We start from the raw sequence: 13,323 nt of genomic DNA, 5'->3' as shown, positions 1-13,323 counted from the left end.
TGGTTTGCTGCTTCCTCACCCTGAACTGTAATCTCTGAGCTGGCCTTTCTGCCCGCTGCGTGTGTCTTGAGACTGAGGCTTTGTGGTGGGACGTGTGGGAGGAAGAGGAGGGATGAGGCCTTAGGCATGGGGGCTCTCTATCCTGGGCACTGTGATCTCAGCCCTACGTTCCCCTGACAGACACTGCTTCAGGTTGCACGCCTGGCAGATGGTTTTTCTGAGAACGCCACTCAGTAACAAACAAAGCAGGCATCTGTCTTTTCATTTTACTCTTGGTTCTTAGCGTTTTAGGAAAAAATGTGTCTGGACTTGAGTATCTGAAATATTCACATGTTTTACTGAGAAAACAAGGAACCTCTGATTTTCTTGGGAAACAATGAGAGTTGTCATTTCCTTTTAGTGCTCTTAAGCACAAGTTGAAACAAGGACAACACAATTTCGATTAGTTCTCATTGTCTCTTTGAATGCCTACTTCACCCTTCCTAGAGCTACAGTGGTATGAAATTAACACGCTCCCTCCCAGCACTTTGGGAGGCCAAGGCGGGTGGATCATTTGAGGTCAGGAGTTCGAGACCAGCCTGGCCAACATGGTGAAACCCCATCTTAACCCAAAATACAAAAATTAGCCGTGTGTAGTGGTGCATGCCTTTAAGTCCCAGCTACTTGGGAGGCTGAGGCACCAGAAATGCTTGAACCTGGAAGGTGGAGGTTACAGTAAGCCAAGATTGTGCCAGTGCACTCTAGCCTGGGCAACACAGCAACACTCTGTCTCAAACAAACAAAAAAAGTGTAGCTCGATTCAACCTGCCAGGCCCTCTGTGACATGTCACCACCCCTTCACTGCTCTATCCTCTTCTCCTCCCATCCTCCCCACTCCACTCAGGCAAGTTCCTGCCCTGGAACCTTTGCACATGCTATTCCCTCTGCCTGGAACACTCTCCCCTCAGGAGTCTGCATGTTTCCCTCCCTCCTTCAAGTCTTTGTGCTCCAATGTCACCTCCTCAGGGAAGCCCCCCGACCACCCTCTGTAGAACTGCAGCCCCCACCCTGTCTCAGCCCTCCTAAGCCCAGCCCTGCTTTATTTTCCTCTATAGCACTTGTCACCTCCCAATAGATCACTTATTCAGGGCAAGGATTTTTGTCCATTTTCTTTACCATTGTTAACCAGTCCTAGAACTATCATTGAATCTGAGTGTTTAGAGAAGAGTTTTGCATCATGTGTCCAAAATCTTATAAACATGGCCAGGTGCAGTGGCTCTTGCCTATAATCCCAGAACTCTGGGAGGCTGAGGCAGGTGGGTCATCTGAGTTCAGGAGTTCAAGACCAGCCTGGCTAACATGGCGAAACCCCACCTCTACTAAAAAAAAAAAAAAAAAAAAAAAAGATAGTGGGGCATGGTGGCGCATGCCTGTAATCCCAGCTGCTCGGAAGGCTGAGGCAGGAGAATCACTTGAACGCGGGAGACAGAGGTTGCAGTGAGCTGAGTGAGATCGTGCCACTGCCCTCCAGCCTGGGCAACAGAGTGAGACTCTATCTCAAACAAACAAAAACAAAACCAAATCTTATAAACATGCTCATGATTCCACCCAGCTATTCTATATCTAGGAATTTATCCCTTGGAAGTAATCACAGATGTGCACAAAGATATGGTTAGAAATGTCACAAGAGCAAAACACTGGAAATAATGGGAGCTGGCATTTAATGACCACTTACTGTGTGTAGGCGCTGTTGCAAACATTTTATGTGTATGAACTTATTTAAACTTCACAACAACCCTAGAACCTGCTGATTATTGCCTGTATTTTACAAGTGAAGAAACAGGCAGAGGGTTTGAAGAGTATGTAGGAAAGCCAGGATTCAAAGTTGTGCATCTTGTGTCTGACTCAAGAGCCCACACTTTTTTTTTTGAGAGAGAGTCTTGCTCTGTTGCCCAGGCTGGAGTGCATGGGCGTAATCTCAGCTCACTGCAACTTCTACCTCCCGGGTTCAAGCAATTTTCCTGCCTCAGCCTCCTGAGTAGCTGGGATTACAGGTGCCTGCCACCGCGCCCGGCTAATTTTTGTATTTTTAGTACAGACGATGTTTCACCATGTTGGCCAGACTGGTCTCGAACTCCTGGCCTCATGTGATCCACCCGCCTCAGCTTTATCAGATTCTCAAAGACCTCCAGGAACCAGGGTTGTAGAATAATTTTCCTACATAAACAAAGTTATGAATTGTCAATGCTGCTTTTAGCATAGTCTTAAAAAAATTTTTTTTTTAACCTTCATTCCTTCCACGTAAGCTTCCCTTTTCTTGCCCCTAAACCATGTTAAGAATCTGGAATGTCACCACAGATGTGTCGTTAGGCCAGGTGCAGTGGCTCATGCCTGTAATCCCAGCTTTTTTGGAGGCTGAGGTGGGAGGATTGCTTGAGTCCAGGAGTTCAAGACCAACCTGATCAGCCTAGTGATAGCCCATCTTTACGAAATAAAACAAAAATAAAAACAAAATCCAAGCATCTTCAATGACTTGGAAAGAGCTTTGTTATATACAGTTAACTGCAAAAGGCAGGTTACTAAAGAGAGTCTACGTTCTGACCACATTTTCATTAAAAATGTATCTCTACCTATATTCATGGTAAAAGGACTCAAATTGACTATGTATGTTAATATTGCCACTTCTAGGTGATGAAATCCTAGGAGTTTTAAAACTTATTTTCTGGTCTTGTTTGTACTCATTACATGTTTACAGGAATGCTACTTTTATCATTAAAGAAACTTTTTGTTTTTAGAAAAAGGCAGACTTTGGGCAGACAATTTGGTAGTCCCTGTCAGAATTTTAAGAGATTGGGGTCTTGCTGTGTTGCCCAGACTGGTCTCGAACTCTAGCAGTTCCTCCATCTCGGCCTCCCAAAGTGCTGGCATTATAGGCATGAGCCACCACGCCTGGCCCCCTATCAGAATTTTAAATGTACTTATTCTGTGCTCCATCAATTCCATCTTTCCAGAAGTCTGTACTACAGAAATCCTTGCACATGTGGCTGCATGTAAGTCCTGTGACATTCACTGTAATGTTGTGAAAATTTATAAACAGCCCAAATCCTTCAGAGAAGGTGAGTGGTTAAATAGAATATGGTATTTCCCTACTCCGAAAACCTCTGCGGTTGTTAAACAAGAATAAGGTAGATAGATCTGAGATATTGTTAGGTAAAAAAGGGAGGGCACAGAACAGAATGTATAATAAGATCCAACCTACAAAAAGGACTACATGTGAGTATGAAGGCGTTGAAAGGGGCTGGAGGGAAGCCATCAGTTTGTTGATGTTGTTACCTCCAGGGGAGGCACCAGGAGCTGGGTGTGGGTGTGGCAGGGTGATGGTGGAGGGGACTTGATATTTTGTTCTGGTTACTTGAATCTTTCAGAAGTCTGTACATGCATGACCATGTACTATATACGTCATCAATTTAACACGGTAAAAATATGAAAGTTTTAAAATAAAAGCTCCCAAACTATAAAATGTTCTGCCCTCACTGAACTGCTCAAGGACTCCATTTGCAAACTGATAGAAAGTCGTAGGAAATGGCCATGGGTTTTGGTTACCGTCTAGATAGAAACGGGCTCCATCACTGGGCCGGGCACAGTGGCTTACATCTGTAATTCCAGCACTTTCGCAGGCCAAGGTAGGAGGATCATTTGAGGCCAGGAGTTTGAGACCAGCCTGGGCAACATAGCAAGACACTGTCTCTATTTAAAAAACAAACAGGCTGGGATTGGTGGCTGACACCTGCAATCCCAGCACTTTGGGAGGCCAAGGCAGGCAGATCACTTGAGGTCAGGAGTTTGAGAGCAGCCTGGCCAACATGGTGAAACCCCATCTCTACTAAAAATACAAAAATCAGCCAGGCGTGCTGGTACATGCCTGTAACCCCAGGTACTCAGGGGGCTGAGGCAGGAGACTCGCTTGAACCTGGGAGGCAGAGGTTGCAGTGAGCCGAGATGGCACCACTGCATTCCAGCCTGGGTGACAAAGAGTCCGTTTCAAAACAACAACAACTGTAAAAAACAAACAGGTTGTGTCTCCAGCAAAGGACAAATGGTTATGTAAACAGTGATGCAGCCATAAGGGGCACTTTTTTTTTTTTTTTTGAGACAGGGTCTTGCTCTGTTGCCCAGGTTGGAGTGCAGTGGCACCATCACGGCTCACTGCAGCCTTGACTGCCCGGGATCAAGCAATTCTCCTACCTCAGCCTTTCTGAATGGTTGGGACCACAGGTGCTGCCACCACACCTGGCTAACGTTTTAAATTATCTGTAGAGATGTGGTCTCACTATGTTGCCCAGGCTTGTCTCAAATTCCTGGCCTCAAGTGAGCCTCCCGCCTCAGCCTCCCAAAGTGCTGGGATTACTGGCATGAGCTGCTGTGCCTGGCCTGGGGCACACTCTTATGTCCTAAGCAAGAACACTAGTTGTGAATATCTTGGAGCAATGTGGAAAGTAAGGGACAAAAGTCAAATGGGAAATTGTGCAAGAGCTGCTGGGCTTACAGCCAGGCGGGATGACGTGTGCCCCAGATAGAGGTAGGAGGGCTGCAGCATACAGCCAGGTGGGGTTATGGCATCTTAGTCCAAAGCTGTTTCTCCCGGGGCTTTCTCATCCCAGCTCTGAAGCCACAAGCCTGCAAGTCATCTGGATTCCTATCGTCACCACATTCTCTTGGCTCCCTTCACTTCTTGACATCCCCACAGCTCTACCTCCGGCCCCGGGCACCTTCATCTCTCACCTCCTTTATCATAGAAGCCTCCCAAGGGGTGTCCTGGTTTCCCAAGGCCATCTGTATTAGGCCGTTCTCACACTGCTATAAGGACATACCCGAGACTAGGTAATTTACAAAGGAAAGCGGTTTAATTGACTCACATTTCAACAGGGCTGGGGAGGCCTCAGGAAGCTTATAATCATGGCAGAAGAAGAAGCAAACACATCCTTCTTCACATGGCAGCAGGAAAGAGAAGTGCCAAGCAAAAGGGGGAAAGCCCCTTATAAACCCGTCAGATCTGTGAGAACTCACTCACTATCACGAGAACAGCATGGGGAAAATCGCCCCCATGATTAAATTACCTCCCACGGGCCCCCTCCCACGACACGTGGGGATTATGGGAACTACAATTCAAGATGAGATTTGGGTGGAGACACAGTCAAACCATATTACCATCCTTCTCCATTCTGGAACGCCTACACTGTTCCTCACTTAAAGATTTGACTTCCCGGCTTCCCTGCCTGGACGCTCCAGGCCTCTGTATGTCCGGTGGCTCCACAGACTACTTAGAGGGCCCTTCTTACAGTGCGGCCACCCTCTTGTCCCCATTATTTACCACCTCAGCCTGCTTGTCTTCCTCATGGTTCTATCCCTGTCTGAAATCCTCACTGTTACTTGTTGATTCCCGATCTCCCCCACTAGCCAGCATTACTCAAGGGATTACCACGTGCAGGACACTGCATTAAGCACTTTACATAGAACCCATTTACTGCGCCTCAAAACCCTACCAGGTGAGTATAATCACGGTTCCTGGTTTACAGATGAGGAAAATGGGGCGCCGAGTTAAGCACCGTACTCCCATGTCACGTGGCTCCAAAATGGCAAAGCCGGGGTTTGAACCCAGGGCCTCCCAGCCCAGAGCCTGGACCCCTAATTACTAAATGATCCTACCTGAAACTACTGATTTGCTAAAAACTGACTTTTTTTTGAGACAGCGTCTTGCTCTGTCACCCAGACAGGGTGCGGTGGCGTCATCTCGGCTCACTCTGCCTCCTGGGTTTAAGCCATTCTCGTGCCTCAGCCTCCTGAGTAGTTGGGATTACAAGTGTGAGCCACCATGCCCGCCAGATTTTTGTATTTTTAGTAGAGATAGGATTAGGCCATGTCGGCCAGGCTGGTCTTGAACTCCTGACATCAGGTGATCCACCTTCCTCCCAAAGTGCTGGGATTACAGGCGTGAACCACCATGCCTGGACAAGAAAACAGGCATCTTACTTTTTGAAGATTCAAATTGTCTTGAGGAGCAGCCAATGTCCTGTTCACTCCGGTGCTGGGGAGCAGGACCCCCAGCACCCCCACCTGCGCCAAGCTTTTATTGCCTTTAGTGATTTGGAGCACGTGTCTTGACCTGTTTTTCCCTGGACCTAGGATAAACCAGGCTGTTGTTGACAGAGTTCTGCTTTTTGTTGAAGCTCTCAAAATATCGAATCCATAAGCTTGTTTTCTTTATTTAATTCTCACCAGGGTTCGGCGGTATGAAGGAGAGCCCCCCTGGCTAGCACCGATGGCATTGAAACAGTGGCAGTGCTTCTGGTTGCAAAAAATAGGGGATCAACGCCTATTTGGGTTCTATTTTTATTAAAACCCCATTAGCTAGTTTCTATCGGAGCAATTAAGGTGTCGAGGCCTGATGCTCTGCAGGCACTGTGGAGGAGGCGCTTTCTTGTGAGCAGCTGTTCTCAGGCGGAGAACTTTCTTTTCAAAAGGACCCCTGGGGGCTGAAGTCTCAGGCTTATTCTCAGCCCCGGGTAGGTTTTCTTAGCGGATAATTTGGTAACATCCTCTGCAGCTGGGCTTGAGTTAATGCGGTTGAAGGTCACCTAATTTTCCCCCTTCCTTTTTTTTTCTTTCTTTGCCTGATTTTGTAACTCACAGTCAGTCTAAAGGCTTCTAACCTGCTCCAGCAAATGTTAATTCTGTTCACACCTTGCCAAGTGTGAAATTTCACCCAGCACGGCTGTGCAGACACATTTCTGTTTCTACCCTGGCACCCTGAAATCAGCTAAACCCACCGGAGCGGGGCCCTGTCCTCGTTCCACGCCGGGGTGGGTACAACCCGCTGGCTAGGGTGTGTCCCCACGACACGACTCTGTGCATCTTAACATGCCAGCACACTCTGGAACTTGACAGCTTGCACTTCGCAGGCCATGAATGGAGTGCGTGTTAGGCTCCATCCTCTGTGCTCTGGAGGACTCAGTAGGTCTAGGGTGGGCGCTGGAATCTGTAGTTCTAGCAAATTCACAGGTGGTGCTGATGCAGCTGGTCTGGGGACTACACCTTTGAGAACCACTATTATGGGGTTTATTTATTTATTTATTTTTGAGATGGAGTCTTGCTCTGTCATCCAGGCTGGAGTGCAGTGGCATGATCTGGGCTTACTGCAACCTCCACCGCCTGGGTTCAAGTGAGTCTCCTGCTTAAGCCTCCCCAGTAGCTGGGACTACAGACCATGCCTATTTTTTTGTATTTTCAGTGTAGATAGGTTTTCACCATGTTGGCCAGGCTGGTCTCGAACTTCTGACCTCAAGTGATACACCCATCTTGGCCTCCCAAAGTGCTGGGATTACAGGCATGAGTCACTGTGGCCAGTTCCTATTAGGGACTTTTGCTTAAATGTTATTTTCCCCGGAGGCCCTCCAGTCACACACAACCTGACTTGGAAGGTGGCCCTGCCAACAGCTCTCAGGGCAATCTGTATGGCCCGTCCTGGGCTCACACTTGTGATGATCTAATAATGTCCTCCCGCTCCCTGACCGTCAGTTCTACCCCTAGGGCCAGCTCTATCATATTCACCCCTCAAAGGATCTGCTCTCTGCCTCCTCCCCACTCCCTCATCTCCTGTCACTCTTATCCACACCTCTGCCACCCAGGCCTGCTTTTGTTCCTTAAGACAGGCCACCCAAGTCACACACCTCTCATCTTTTCCTGACCTAGGACCTCCTCTCACTGCCTGGAATGATGACCTCCTCTGGGCTTTTCACCCAGCCAGCTCTGCATCTTTCCTCAGAGAGCCCCTCTTTGGACTTACTATTTAAATAAGGTCCCCGAAAACTGGGCAAAGTGGCTCACACCTGTAATCCCAACACTTTGGAAGGCTGATGTGGGATGATTGCTTGAAGCCAGGAGTTCTAGACCAGCCTGGGCAATGTAGTGAGACTTCATCTCTATAAAAATTAAGAATAAGAAAAATTAGCCAGATACGGTGGCACACACCTGTAGTACTAGCTGCTTGGGAGGCTGGGGCGTGGAGATCACTTGAGGCCAGGGGTTCAAAGCTGCAGTGAGCTAGGGTTGTGCCACTGCACTCAAGCCTGAGTGACAGAGCGAGACTCTGTCTTTATTTACACACGCCCTTTAATTCACATCACAGATCTCATTGCAATCCTGTTTATAGTCTGCCTTGCCCTTTACAGTGTAAACTCCACAGGGCAGGGAGGGTTGACCATTCCGCTCCTGACTTCAGACCCTCACTGGAGGGGCGAATGAATGAGTGAATGAGTGGGATTAATTTCTGCTGTCAGTGAAATTCACAGCAGAAGAAGCCAGAAAACAGCCAAGCCTGCCCTACAGGGACTGGTTGAACTGTGTAGCCTCTGCTGTCTCTTAATCTCCCTTCCTCTGAACCAACCATGAGCCACCCATCACCTGTTTTGAGCAAGGCAGTTGGGGGCGAGGCAGAGAGAAGGAGACAAGGGAGTTTTTGTAGCAGCCAGAGCTGCTGTGTGATTAGACACATGTAATCAATCCGCAGAGCCACGCGGTGTTCTGCCAACTGAGATACCCAGATTAAACAGACCAAGGGCCCCTGAGGCAAAATGCCATGCAAAATAACTTTTCAAAAATAGCAGCTTGCAATCTCGGGAATGAGCACGGGTTGTCAATGACATGAACGGTGTTTTGAAACAGAAAGAGGAGTCCTGTTTTTACTGCAGATAATGGTTATATGACATAGGCATAGTTGGGCCAATTTTTCCAAAGGAGACACTTAGAAGGGATGGCGAGTCCTATAGAAACGGTGTTGGGAGGACCAGGACTGAAGAGAGAGACGCCTGATAGTGCGGTGGGAAGAGGGGATGGCGAGACCTATAGAAACGGTGTTGGGAGGACCAGGACTGAAGAGAGAGACGCCTGATAGTGTGGTGGGAAGAGGGGATGGCGAGACCTATAGAAACGGTGTTGGGAGGACCAGGACTGAAGAGAGAGACGCCTGATAGTGCGGTGGGAAGAGGGGATGGCGAGACCTATAGAAACGGTGTTGGGAGGACCAGGACTGAAGAGAGAGACGCCTGATAGTGCGGTGGGAAGAGGGGATGGCGAGACCTATAGAAACGGTGTTGGGAGGACCAGGACTGAAGAGAGAGACGCCTGATAGTGCGGTGGGAAGAGGGGATGGCGAGACCTATAGAAACGGTGTTGGGAGGACCAGGACTGAAGAGAGAGATGCCTGATAGTGCGGTGGGAAGAGGGGATGGCGAGACCTATAGAAACGGTATTGGGAGGACCAGGACTGAAGAGAGAGACGCCTGATAGTGCGGTGGGAAGAGGGGATGGCGAGACCTATAGAAACGGTGTTGGGAGGACCAGGACTGAAGAGAGAGACGCCTGATAGTGCGGTGGGAAGAGGGGATGGCGAGACCTATAGAAACGGTGTTGGGAGGACCAGGACTGAAGAGAGAGACGCCTGATAGTGCGGTGGGAAGAGGGGATGGCGAGACCTATAGAAACGGTGTTGGGAGGACCAGGACTGAAGAGAGAGATGCCTGATAGTGCAGTGGGAAGAGGGGATGGCGAGACCTATAGAAACGGTATTGGGAGGACCAGGACTGAAGAGAGAGACGCCTGATAGTGCAGTGGGAAGAGGGCTGCCCTGGCCTGCTCTGTTGCTCAGTGCACAGTGGAGCAGAGCAGGGAAGAGCTGGATCTCAGGATCAGCCCGACCTGGGTTCCAGCCCTGGGCCCAGCACTGGTTACTGTGTGACCTTGGGCACACACTTAACCTCACTGTGTCTATTTCTTTCTCTGTAAAATAGGGATAACAATAATTTATCTCTTAGGGTTTTTGTGGAAATTGAATGAGATAATACATATAAAATTAGCAGGGTGTTGTGGCAGGCACCTGTAATCCCAGCTACTCAAGAGGCTGAGGCAGGAAAATCACTAGAACTTGGAAGGTGTAGGTTGCAGTGAGTTGAGATGGAGCCACTGCACTCCAGCCTGGGTGACAAAGCGAGACTCTGTCTCCAAAAAAAAAAAAAAGAAAGAAAGAACACCTGTAAACCAGTAGAACAATGGGCAAAACAAGTAAACAGGCATTTCACAAAAGAGGAAGCATAAATGGCCAATGAATGTATTTTAAAATGTGCAACTCATTAGTACTTAGAAAAATGAAAATCAGAATCACATTTATATATACAAATTTATATATATATATAATTTTTTTTGAGATAGAGTCTCATTCTGTCACCCAGGCTGCAGTGCAGTAGTATGATTAAGACTCACTTTAGCCTTGACCTACGCTCAAGCAGTCCGCCTGCCTCAGCTTCCCATGTAGCTGGGACCACAGGCGCATCCCACTATGCCCGGCTAATTTGTTTTTTTAAGTAAAGATGGGGGTCTTGCTATATTTCCTAGGCTGGTCTCAAGAAATCCTCCCAATTTGGCTTCTCAAAGTAGTGAGAATTTATAGGTGTGAGCCACTGTGCTTGGCCGCAATGAGATATTTTTTATACCCATTAAATTGGCAAAAAAAAAAAAAAAAAAAAAAATTCTAATAATGGATTTTTTTTTTTTTTTTTTTGAGACAGAGTCTCACTCTGTCGCCCAGGCTGGAGTGCAGTGGCGTGATCTCGGCTCACTGCAAGCTCTGCCTCCCTGGTTCATGCCATTCTCCTGCCTCAGCCTCTGAGTAGCTGGGACTACCGGCGCCTGCCACCACACCCGGCTAATTTTTTGTATTTTTTTAGTAGAGACGGTTCCACCGTGTTAGCCAGGATGGTCTCGATCTCCTGACCTCGTGATCCACCCGCCTCGGCCTCCCAAAGTGCTGGAATTACAGGCATGAGCCACCGTGCCCGGCCAGAAACTCTTGTACACTGTTGATGAGTGAAAAAGTCATGTGATTTGGCAGTAGCGTGTGAAGTAGAGCACTGGCAGACCCTATAAGCCAGCACTTTCACTTGGGTGTTCATCCCAGAGAAATGTGTGCTATGTAAGAATCTGAACAGTGACAATGTTTGTAATAGAAAAAAAGCCTGGAAATGGACCAAATGTCTGCTGATAAGAGAACACTTTCAGAAGTTGTGACATGTTCCCACAATAGAATAATATTCAGCAGTAAAAATGAGCTGCGATGACGTGATTGAAAATTAAAATTGAGTGAAAGAAGCAAGATGCAGCTGACTGCATGCAACAGGAATTTAGTTTTACCAAGTTCGAAAACAAACCAGGCGTGGCGTGGTGGCTCATGCCTGTAATCCAGCACTTTGGGAGGTCAAGGCGGGTGGATCACGAGGTCAGGAGATTGAGACCATCCTGGCTAACACGGTGAAACCCTGTCTCTACTAAAAGAATACAAAAATGAGCCGGGCATGGTGACACACGCCTATAATCCCAGCTACTTGGGAGGCCGAGACAGGAGAATCGCTTGAACTCAGGAGGCAGAGATTGCAGTGAGCTGAGACTGCACCATTGCACTACAGCCTGGGCAACAAGAGTAAAAATCTGTCTCAAAAACAAACCAACCAACCAAAAACCAAAAATCAGGCCGGGCACAGTGGCACATGCCTGTAATCACAGCACTTTGGGAGGCCGAGGCAGGTGGATCATCCGAGATCAGGAGTTTGAGACCAGCCTGGCCAACATGGTGAAATCCCGTCTCTGCGAAAAATACAAAAATTAGCTGGGCATTGTGGCATATGCCTGTAATCCCAGCTACTCGGGAGGCTGAGGCAGGAGAATCACTTGAACCCGGGAGGCAGAGCTTGCAGTGAGCCAAGATCATGCCACTGTATACCAGTCTGTGTGATGGAGCAAGACTCCATTTCAAAACAAAACAAAACAAAAACACCAAAATAATATATTCACTAGATATAAAAACTAAGGAAGTAATAAACATAAAATCCAGGATAGTGATTACTCTGGGGATAGAGGGTGGCAGAGAAACTGTGCAGGAAGCAATGATCATGTTCTCAACTTAAATTAGTGGAAGTTGGTGGGTGTTCATTGTATTATACCACTTCATAACACACAGATATGTTACGTATATTCTTTGGCATGTATCAAATATAAAATAATAAAAAGTGTATATATGCGTGTGTATATATGTGTGTGTGTGTCTGTATATATATGTGTGTGTGTATATATATATTTATATATATATTTTTTAAGACCGAGTCTCACTCTGTCACCCAGGCTGGCGTGCAGTGGTGCAGTCTTGGCTCACTGCAACCTCTGCCAGCCAGGTTCAAGCAATTCTCATGCCTAAGCCCCCCAAGTAGCTGGGACTACAGGCGCATGCCACCACACCCAGCTAATTTTTATATTTTTAGTAGAGACAGGGCTTCACCATGTTGGCCAGGCTAGTCTCGAACTCCTGACCTCAGGTGATCCATCTGCCTTGGCCTCCCAAAGTGTTGGGATTACAGGCATGAGGCACCATGCCTGGCCAAAAAGTATACATATTTTTAACAGCCCCGGAATAGTTCATCCTTCTGGGCCCCTTCGTCTCTAGGCTATGATTTCTGAGCCGCTGCATAGCAGCTCCCAGTTTAGGGAGATTTGATAACATCTCCACAGCCTCCACCATGTGGCTACCCTTGTATTAGTTTATTTGATTTTGCAGTGAATGACTGTCAGGAGCTTGAAGACGTAACCTCTTTCCTGTGAGGTTTGCTCTGAGACGTGAGTCCCTGAGGGACTGTGCCACATCATATGGATGACATGAGGAGGTGGGTGTGCATGAACTGTAATTAAGCAAAGCAATAGTTTCATCTCCATTTAACTCAGCTGAACACTTTGTTCTTTCTACAGATATGAATACAATAACCTGTGACACATTGTTCTTTTTTTTTTTTTTTTTTAATTTGAAGTGGCAGAGGAGCTCTTCAAAATCACAAAGGCTCTTTAATTTTTTTTTTTTTTTTCAATTAGCCAGGCACAGTGACACATGCCTGTAATCCCAGTGACTCCTGGAGGTTGAGGCAGGAAGATCTCTTGAGGTCAGGAGTTCAAGACCAGCCTGGGTAATATAGCAAGACCCTGTCTCTAAATAAATAAAATAAGCCAGGCGTGGTGGCATGCACCTGTAGTCCCAGCTAGTTGGGAGGCTGAGGTGGGAGGATTGCTTTGTCTATGAAAATTAGAGTCTTTGAAAATGGAATGAGGTTTTAGTTTTTATCGATTTCTTTTGAAAAAATGCCTTCTGGATTTTCAATCCTGGCCATACACAAACGTGATGTGTTATATGGCTCCCCCCCTCCCTAAAAATCTTTGAAATGATCTAGGAATTCAGGCTGTAGGATCCTCTGAAAT

Source organism: Macaca nemestrina, chromosome 18, assembly GCF_043159975.1.
Source record: "Macaca nemestrina isolate mMacNem1 chromosome 18, mMacNem.hap1, whole genome shotgun sequence".
NCBI classification, from domain to species: domain Eukaryota; kingdom Metazoa; phylum Chordata; class Mammalia; order Primates; family Cercopithecidae; genus Macaca; species Macaca nemestrina.
This window is presented reverse-complemented; position numbering follows the sequence as displayed.